The sequence below is a fragment of the Xenia sp. Carnegie-2017 genome, unplaced genomic scaffold, assembly GCF_021976095.1.
Source record: "Xenia sp. Carnegie-2017 unplaced genomic scaffold, XeniaSp_v1 HiC_scaffold_58, whole genome shotgun sequence".
In the NCBI taxonomy this organism is placed as follows: domain Eukaryota; kingdom Metazoa; phylum Cnidaria; class Anthozoa; order Malacalcyonacea; family Xeniidae; genus Xenia; species Xenia sp. Carnegie-2017.
Genome location: NW_025813524.1, coordinates 440,652 through 448,134, shown reverse-complemented (window position 1 = coordinate 448,134; position 7,483 = coordinate 440,652). Strand labels below are relative to the sequence as shown.

The window sequence follows — 7,483 nt, the reverse complement described above, 5'->3', positions numbered from 1 at the left end:
AGGATAGCAACGCATCTTTCCATAAATTTTTCCTTAAACACTAAAGCTTGGTAAGAAATTGATCATTACCACTAAAGAATTTTTTTGTTAATAAGCTTTTAAAGAGGCACATCATTATGCATAGGCCTAAGATTAATGTAAAAATTGTAGAACAAACATTTAGCAGCTTACAGCTATGTTACAGATTCCATAAAGTACATGCTTTTCTGATTAACCTGCTTTAAGTGATGCAAGAGCAAAAATAAAGTTTTAAAAGTATTGCTATCAGGCTATTAGACTCACTAAACACAAGAATTACTTTGATTCAATGTTTTGACCACTCTTTCTACAAGTTCACTCCACATAGGATAAGTGAAGTCCATTCTTTACTTTGGAAGAGTAGAATTCTGAAATTTCTCTTTTTAAATATAGAAGGACAACATTTTTTTTGGTTTTGTAGAACCTACACTAAGCATTAAAGTGCTTGCTCACTTACTTCTAACAGAGGATCTTGTCTCCATTACATACCAATGTCCCAAAACCATCTTTAGTTGCTGTTTCCATGCATTGATTATATAAAGAATGACTTCAAAAATAATTCAGATATTCTTTATTTTAAATCAACATTATAAACTTTTATCAAAGGACACAGAGTAAATTAGTTTGTATAGATCAAAATCATAACTACATTTCTTGTTGAGAAATATATATACAGGATCACTTTTTCAATCAATGTGCCAGAACTTTTTCACTCTCCTTTTCATGGTATGACAAAGACAACTTTTATCTATGAAAGTCCTCGCTAATCAAATTTACAATAAAACAAGTTTCAACCCAAGCAAAACCCCAGCTTTCTGGCTTCTGAAATGGCTCACTGAAAAATATTCTTTCTTGAACTGTAAAACATGATCTTGAGCATAAAGCCTTAACTGAAGATTAACAATCATTACAACCTATGAAAGAGATTGTTGAAAAATACAAAAGTTTACCACTTCTGACATATTGTAAACAAATAGTAACTAAGTTTGTTCTAAGAATCATATAATGTTGAGTTCTAGCTTGCTGTTTTGAGATTTTATGCTTCTTAACTGAGATTTTAACTTCTTTTGCAAAATACCTCTCAGTTGTATACAGAATGCAATAAGAATGACTTTAGCAATATTTACACTAACTCTTGATTAGCAATGGAAGTTTATGGAACTTACATTTTTGTACCAAGCCGCGCTTTGGCCTTTCTGTTTACAACCACAAATGGATATTACTCCTCCGGATGAAAATGGGTGGCAAACGAGTGACGGGAAACTGCAAGTCTGAAATCGTATGGATGACCATTCCCCTAGCGCCGAATTCCCTACTTGATAACGTTCATTGTGGTTGTAAGACTGGCTGCAACCTGGCTGTAACTCCCAACGTTGTTTATGTAACGAAGCAGGAGTGAAGTACACAGATGTATGGTCGTGTACTGCATGCACGAATGTAGATATTGATGACGACAATGATGTTGAGGAAGGAAGAGGAGTTTTTAGATGATGACATTGACGACGAATTCGAGACAGACCTTTAAAAAAAGCGCGCCTTGTCTTGCACAATACGATTATAACTTTCAAAATATTATCTTCGCAACAATTGCTAAAATCCAACCTAATGCACGAGTAAAATATGTATTTCTTTCAGACATTTTATTTATGTTCCCAGTATTATCGTGCAGAATAGCTCTCTATTAGGTCTGGCACTAGCACACAAAATATAAATAACATGAAGTTTCCTAGGAAAATGGGGGATTCCGAAATTGTAATGAGCTACAAATTTTAAAATTTTAATGTAATATAGCAATAAAACTGCAGCTTTTTGGAGATGACAAGAAGTAAAACTGCGTTAAGCATGTAAAAGTCGTTCTGTCTTGAATTTTTCACGACCTTCCTTGAGGTGTCCAACGGGAATGAAAGAAAATCGGTCACAGATCACAGCCTATAAGCAATATATACGTGCACACTAGAACCCAAATAAGTAATGACACTCGTCGTCATTTTTCTAGAAAATAATAAAGTTTCTTCATTATAATACTATTTTTCAATTTTTTCTCCTGTGGAATGTTGGATAAGTGTTGATGCATGTTCTTTTAAAGATTCGAGAGAGAAATGAAAGACAGAAAGATAAAAGTAAATTATTAATGAATAGAACCTAAAATGGCTTTGCATTCAGAGAAAAGCAAGTTAAAATAAATTAGTGTCCTTTTCCACTTTTAAAAACAATGCTTGTTTCCTATAAGATGACCACTGTTTGAAATATCTTGTATAACATATAAACGAGATGAACAATAAGGTCGAAAAAAAAATGAACATAAAGGTCCACGTAAAGATAGAAAAAGGTAGATATGTGTGTGATAGAGACAAGTTAGAATGTTTACAATTACAAAATGGTGTTAAAATGTTTCATTTGTTTGTTAAGATCGGTTTTTGTTTGCATATGTGTAAAGCTTCATCAAGTTAGAAGCTTTACAAAGAAATTAAGTGTTGGTGGTGTCTAGGATAGAGAAACATGAGCGAGTGCATTTGGAGTATTTAAAACATTAAGTTAGAACTAATAAGAAAGAACAGATGCGTAAACTTGTACTGCTATATTTTAAAACAATTTAATTCAACAACTTCGTAACTTATAAACACTTTTTCATGGCATTTGGAAAGAGTAATATAGTCAAATGAAATAGCTAGAAATTCCGGTAGAAAAGTCATTTTTCGTTTCCGTCAGTATATGCTTGTTTTAATGACCTTAAATATTGACAAGCATTTGATCATTGAGGTTATTGATACTTTATGGAATTTAATGTAATGATTTTGCCTAAAATAGTCAAAATTTGATGAATATATGATCTTCGCACTTTGCTGGACAAGTTAAGCAATTGTCTCATGAACCAGAAAAATTCGGGTGACTCAACGGGATCCCGTTGTATTTTTCAGGTTCATGAGACAATTGCTTAAATTGTCCAGCAAAGTGCGAAGATCATATCTTCATCTAATTTCAAACACCGCACTGCATAAAACATCCTTTCACAGTCAAAATTTATTGTTCAATATGGCCTTTCGTTGAATAAAATGTGGTAGATTTGGATACTTTTGAATGCGCTTTGTCTTAGGGAACGTGCCTATTCACATTTGCAGCTGTGATGAGACGTTACGTGCGTTTGCTTTTATTTAACTGTAATAATATTTTAAAATTAAATATTGTAAAAAGCATTAAGTTTTGTTGATGCTTGGTTATGTAATTACGCATTATAAACTTTCATGAATTCTGATTGGTCAGTATAGCTAACATGGAAGGCAGCAAGCTATATAGCACCTTTTTTCAGTATTTTACTTACAGATCACCAAAAAACCAAATTCGTTTTGGTATTTGCAAAGCGAAATACAGAAATATACAGACCACTCCAAAACGTATAGTAAGTCAATTATATCTATCATATTTTTATCTTGGAAATTTTCTTTGTGTTGAGTAGTGCAATATCCACATTTGGTATTTTTGGAAATACTCTTGTGATCGCTTCAATATTAAAACAAAAGATTCTGTTAAAGAAGAACTATTACTTTCTTGTCTTACATCTCGCGATATGTGACGCATTTGTATTGATATTAAGTGTTTTATATATGTTGAAAATTAAATCATTTTGGTTGGCTTGCTCAAGAGGCAGGTTAGATGTTTTTTTTCAAATAAGTGGAGTATCTATGATGTTAATCATTTCAGTTCTACGTTATCGTGCCATAGCTCATCCATTGAAACCTTGGTTCAGTCGACGAAAGATAAACATCGTTTGTGGCTTAGCGTACATCATTAGTTTGGTTGCGGCAGTTGGAATAGTAATTGTCAACTGCGTTGACGATCCTGAACGTCGTTATTACATTTACGAAGTGCTTCCGTTTTTTTTATGTGCCCACATTTTCCCAATAGTCTTCATGACTGTGACTTACTCCATAATCGCTCGAGCATTGATGAAACAAAGAAAAGCCCTAAGAACATTCTCCAATGCAACACCGTCTCATTTTCAATACTCCTTCAACTCAAGTTCTCAAAGATATATTCGAAGTTTGAAAACATTTATTGTTTGTGCTTTAACGGTTCTCTGTTTTTCAGTTGGTCAGATTTATTATATGACAGCTTGATTTCAGAACTATTATAATGCAGAAACTAACGTGATACATTATTTTGTTGGTGTTTGTGTTAAGATTCTTGCCTCAAACGCTGTCAATCCATTAATCTATGGAATATTTGACAGACAAGTTTTGTACTTTTGGAAGAGCTGTACAAAACGATTTTAGCAAATGCAGATAACAAAACGTTTTTAATCACTTGCATGTTTCCTGTTCTAATCTAGTAGTGGAGATGTTTAAAAATTTTAATATCTTCAAACAAGAATTATACCTTTTACAAATTTAATAATAGAATTAAGTAGAAGGAAGACCTCTGAAGCGTTCTTTAAAAATTTAATTTCTTTGGATAACAAAACACGGAAACTAACCAAAATAACTTAAATTTATCTACAAAATATCTTAAGCAATATATACGTGCACACTAGAACTCAAATAAGCAATGACACTCGTCATTATTTTTTTAGAAAATAATAAAAGGTTTTCTTCTTCATGATACTATTTTTCAATCTTTTCTTTTGTGGAATGTTGGAAAAGTGTTGATGCATGTCGTTTAAAGATTTTAGAGAGAAATGTAAATGACAGAAAGATATAAGTAAATTATTAATAAATGGAACCTAAATGGCTTTGCATTCAGAAAAAAGCAAGTTAAAATAAATTAGTGTCCTTTTCCACTTTAAAAAAAATGCTTGTTTCCTATAAGATGACCACTGTTTGAAATATCTTGTATAACATATAAACGAGATGAACAATAAGGTCGAAAAAAAAATAAACATAAAGGTCCACGTAAAGATAGAAAAAGGTAGATATGTGTGTGATAGAGACAAGTTAGAATGTTTACAATTAGAAAATGGTGTTAAAATGTTTAATTTGTTTGTTAAGATCGGTTTTTGTTTGCATATGTGTAAAGCTTCATCAAGTTTGAAGCTTTACAGAGAAATTGAGTGTTGGTGGGGTATGCGTAAACTTGTACTGCTATATTTTAAAACAATTTAATTCAACAATTTCGTAACTTATAAACAGTTTTTTCATGGCATTTGGAAAGAGTAATATAGAAAAATGAAATAGCTAGAAATTCCGGTAGAAAAGTCATTTTTCGTTTCCGTCAGTTTATGCTTGTTTCAATGACCTTAAATATTGACAAGCATTTGATGATTGAGGTTATTGATACTTTATGGAATTTAATGTAATGATTTTGCCTAAAATAGTCAAAATTTGATGAATATATGATCTTCGCACTTTGCTGGACAAGTTAAGCAATTGTCTCATGAACCTGAAAAATTCGGTGACTCAACGGGATCCCGTTGTATTTTTCAGGTTCATGAGACAATTGCTTAAATTGTCCAGCAAAGTGCGAAGATCATATCTTCATCTAATTTCAAACACTGCACTGCATAAAACATCCTTTCACAGTCAAAATTTTTTGTTCAATATGGCCTTTCGTCGAATAAAATGTGGTAAATTTGGATACTTTTGAGTGCGCTTTGTCTTAGGGAACGTGCCTATTCACATTTGCAGCTGTGATGAAACGTTACGTGCGTTTGCTTTTATTTAACTGTAATAATATTTTAAAATTAAATATTATAAAAAGCATTACGTTTTGTTGATGTTTGGTTATGTAATTACGCATTATAAACTTTTATGAATTCTGATTTGTTAATATAGCTAACATAGAAGGCAGAACAATTTATATAACAACTTTGTTGAGTATTTCACTTACTGAGCAACGAAAAACCAGAAATATACAGACCATTCCAAAACGTATAGTTATTCAATCATATCCATCATATTTTTATCATGGAAATTTTCTTTGTGTTGAGTATTGCAATATGCATACTTGGTATTCTTGGAAATGCTCTTGTGATCGTTACTATATTAAAGCAAAAGATTCTGTTAAAGAAGAACTACTACTTTCTCGTCTTACATCTCGCAATGTGTGACGCATTTATACTATTGAGTATATTTCTCTTTGAGATCTTTGAACACCATTTGAAAAGCAATCCATTTTTGTTCAGCTGCTTATATGTAAACGACATAGATACTTTTTTCAAGTAAGTGGAGTATCTATGATGTTGATCATTTCAGTTCTACGATATCATGCAATAGTTCATCCATTAAAAGTTTCCTTTAGTCGAAGAGAGATAAAAATCGTTTGTGCCTTAGCGTACGTCATTGGCTTGGTTACGACAGTTGGAATGATATTTCCCAAGTGCGTTGTGGATCCTCAAGATCGTTATTACATTTACAAAGTGTTTGCCTTTATTTCATGTTTCTACATTTTCCCAATAATCTTCATGGCATTGACTTACTCCAAAGTGGCTCGAGCATTGATGAAACAAAGAAAAGCACTACGAACGCTCTCCAACTTGACACGTTCTCATGTACATTCCTCCACCAGCTCAAGTCTTTGAAGATATATTCAAAGTTTGAAAACATTTTTTGTTTGTGCACTAACGGTACTTTGTTTTTCAGTTGGTTATAGTTATTATATAACATCTCGGTTGCAGGAGTACTATAATGCAGAAACTAATATGATACATGTATTTGTTGGTGGTTGTCTTAATATTCTGGGGTCACACGCTGTCAATCCATTAATCTATGGAATATTTGAAAGACAAGTGCTGTACTTTTGGAAGTGGTGCAAAAAAAGAAAAATTTGAATCAATCCAGAAAACTACATGTTTTGATCTTTAATTACTTATACATGTTTCTTTGTTGGGTGGTAAAGGATGTATTTATATTAAACACAATGGTTTGTTTAAAGCAGGGATCTTTTAAAGTTTCAATAGAATTTCATTTTTGTTGCTGTGTAATAACACAAACTGAAACCTTCCTTTAATCAAAGAAATTACATTAAGTATATATAGAAATTCATCATTAGTTTGCCAACCAAACTTTGAATGACTATTGTAGATAAAATTTCAGATTCTTGAAGTGTGTATATTAGAGTAAAAAATTTGTAGTTAACGTAAAGATTTATAGCTATGTTTGCTCAATGAAATTAGAGTTACAAAATTCATTTATTGCAAAAAAACATTTTTCTGTGTGCAGCAGCTTTATTGTACACTAACAATCTTTAGTTTTCCCAAAATATTTTCAACGCGTTATCGGCAATCCACCATATCATGAAATGGTTGGACAATTTTGCTAAATAAAGTTTTCATTAATAGACCAAATTAATTGCTGCTTCTTGTCCAATAAAATACCACAAATTAAATTAGTTTTGAATATATTTGGTTTTAAGAACGTCCTCATTAAACATACTTGTGCATGATGGGGCGCTCCATTTAATCAATGCATCCATAAAAATACACAAAACATGTCATACAATATATATGACCTACTAAAAAACAGAAAACAGTTAT

The 7,483-nt window shown here is 31.8% G+C and overlaps 1 long non-coding RNA gene across 1 annotated transcript; it reads right to left on the bottom strand.

Moving 5' to 3' along the window:
- Positions 1-851: 851 nt before the first annotated feature.
- Positions 852-1,626, bottom strand: LOC124456639. Its single transcript, XR_006952360.1, has 2 exons — positions 1,185-1,626; positions 852-932 (listed from the first exon to the last, which is right to left on the bottom strand). It is a non-coding gene; the product is annotated as an uncharacterized LOC124456639 (long non-coding RNA).
- Positions 1,627-7,483: the final 5,857 nt, after the last annotated feature.